Source organism: Triturus cristatus, chromosome 2_1 (assembly GCF_964204655.1).
Source record: "Triturus cristatus chromosome 2_1, aTriCri1.1, whole genome shotgun sequence".
Taxonomy (NCBI): Eukaryota; Metazoa; Chordata; class Amphibia; order Caudata; family Salamandridae; genus Triturus; species Triturus cristatus.
Window position 1 is genome coordinate 72,230,193 of NC_140581.1, and position 2,500 is coordinate 72,232,692.

Sequence of the window (2,500 nt, forward strand, 5' to 3'; positions counted from 1 at the left end):
CGCACTCCGATTGATGGAGGGGACCCTAGGGGAAAACGCGCCCGGACTCCTGGAGCCCTGGTTGGGATCCGGGAGGCAACTGGACCCTCATCAGGACTTCCAGGCCGACCCGGCCATCTGGTCGCCTCATTGGAAAGCATTGCGCATGACCAGATGGTCAAGGGGAAAGGTGTGACCAGATGATCGGCACCTGAAAGGACTCCCGCCTGCCCGAGCTGAGCCATAGTGGTAGGGCACCCGCCTGCCCACCCACACAGGGCTCGGGGGCTCTTCTTCCCACGGTCTCGGGGACCCCGGCTGGGCCTCAGGCACTAGGAGGACCACCGGAGCTCTCGGTCCTGGGCACCCAAGGGAGGACTGCCCGGGACACGTGGGGCCCATCCCGGGCACTTTGCCACGCTGCAGGCCAGAGGAGGGAGCCCCAGATGCCTGGGAGGATGTTGCCTGGGCATAGCCCATCTGGTCCCCGGCAAAGAACCACCAGCCCTGGAGGGGTGTTCCGGCATATCCTGCCCCTACTAATCTGGAGAAAGGCTACCCCCCTTTCTTGTAACCCGCGCGCTGCGAGTGACAGAGGGGACCCTAGGTGTGGACACGCCAGACCTCCTGGAGGCCTGACTGGGATCCGGGAGGCAAATGGACCCTCATCGGGACTTCCAGGCCGGCCCGCCCATCAGGTCACCCCATAGGAAAGCATTGCGTGCAACCAGATGGCCGAGGGGAAAGGAGCGACCAGATGGCCAGCACCTAAAAGGACTTCCATCTGCCCGCCCCGAGCCAAGCCATAGCGGTAGGGCTCCCGCCTCGGGGGGCTCTGCTTCCTGGGGGGCTCGTGACGCCGGCTGGGCCTCAGGCATGGGGAGGACCACCGGAACTCTCGGGGGAGGACTGCCCGGGACCGTGGAGCCTGTCCCGGGCACTTTGCCATGCCGTGGGCTGCAGGAGGGAGCCTCGGACGCCTGGGAGGATGTTGCCCTGGCATAGCCCATCTGGTCCCCGGCAAAGAACCGCCAGCCCCGGGAGGGGCGTCCTGGCATACCCTGCCCCTACTAATCTGGAGGACGGCTACCCCCCTTTCTTGTAACCCGCACACACCACAAGGCTCAGAGGACCCTAGACGCGAACGTGCTTGACCTCGTGGAGCCCTGGCTGGGACCCGGGCGGCAAATGAGCCCTCATCGGGACATCCAGGCCGGCCCAGCCATCTGGTCGCCCTATTGGAAAGCATTGCGCGTGACCAGATGGCCGAGGGGAGAGGTGCGACCAGATGCCCGGGAACGAAAGAACTCCCATCTGTCCAACCCCAAGCCTTTGTGCTAGGGTTCCCGCCTGCCCACGCAGGGCTCGGGGGCTCCGCTTCCTGGGGGCTCGGGGACCCCGGCTGGGACTCAAGCCTGTGGAAGGACCTCCGGAGGTCTCGGGCCCTGACACCTTGGGGATGACTGTCCGGGAACCATGGAGCCCGTCCTGGGTACTTTGCCATGCTGCTGGCCAGAGGAGAAGGCCCCGGATGCCTAGGGAGGTGTTGCCTGGGCATAGCCCATCTGGTCCCCGCCTGAGAATATCCATACTCAAGACGGGTGTCCCGGCATACCCTGCCCCTAGTAATCCGGAGGAAGGCTACCCCCCTTTCTTGTAACCCGCGCGCACCGCAAGGCTCCAGGGCTGCAGGGCTCCGGGGCTGCAGGGCTCGGGGGGCTCGGAGACCCCATGCTGGGCCTCAGGCATGGGAGGCCCACAGGAGCTCCCGGGGCCCGGACACCCGGGGGACCCATGGAGCCTGTCCCGGGCACTTTGCCTCGCTGCGGGCTGGAGATGGGAGCATCGGACGCCGGGGAGGTGTCATCCGGGCTTAGCCCATCTGGTCCCCGCCTGAGAACAACCATCCCCAGGAGTGGCGTCCCAGCATACCCTGCCCCTAGTAATCTGGAGGAGGGCTACCCCTTTTCTGGTAAACCGTGCGCACCGAGTGACGGAGGGGACCCTATGCCCGGATGCACCCGACCTCCTGGAGCCCTGGCTGGGAGCAGGGAGGCGAATGAGCCTCCATCGGGACATCCAGGGCAGCCCGGCCATCTGGTCGCCCCATTGGAAAGCATTCAGTTTGACCAGATGGCCGAGGGAAAGGTGCAACCAGATGGCTGGGACCAAAATGATGCTAATCTGCCCACCCCGAGCCTTCGCGGGAGGGCTCCCTCCTGCCCTTGCAGGGCTCAGGGGCTGCAGGGCACCGGAACTGCAGGGCTCGGAGGCTGCAGGGTTCCGAGCCTGCAGGGCTCCGGGGCTGCAGGGCTCCGGGGCTGCAGGGCTCTGGGGCTGCAGGGCTCCGGGACTGCAGGGCTGCAGGGCTGCAGGGCTCTGGGGCTCAGGGGGGCTCGGAGACCCACGCTGCCAGGGGCTGCTGCTGCTCACCTCTCTGCTCGACTTGCCCAGGAGCAGCCGGAAGGGCAGGCCCGGCCGGCCCAGGCCATCTGGTCACCCTGCTGACCCGCAAGGGATG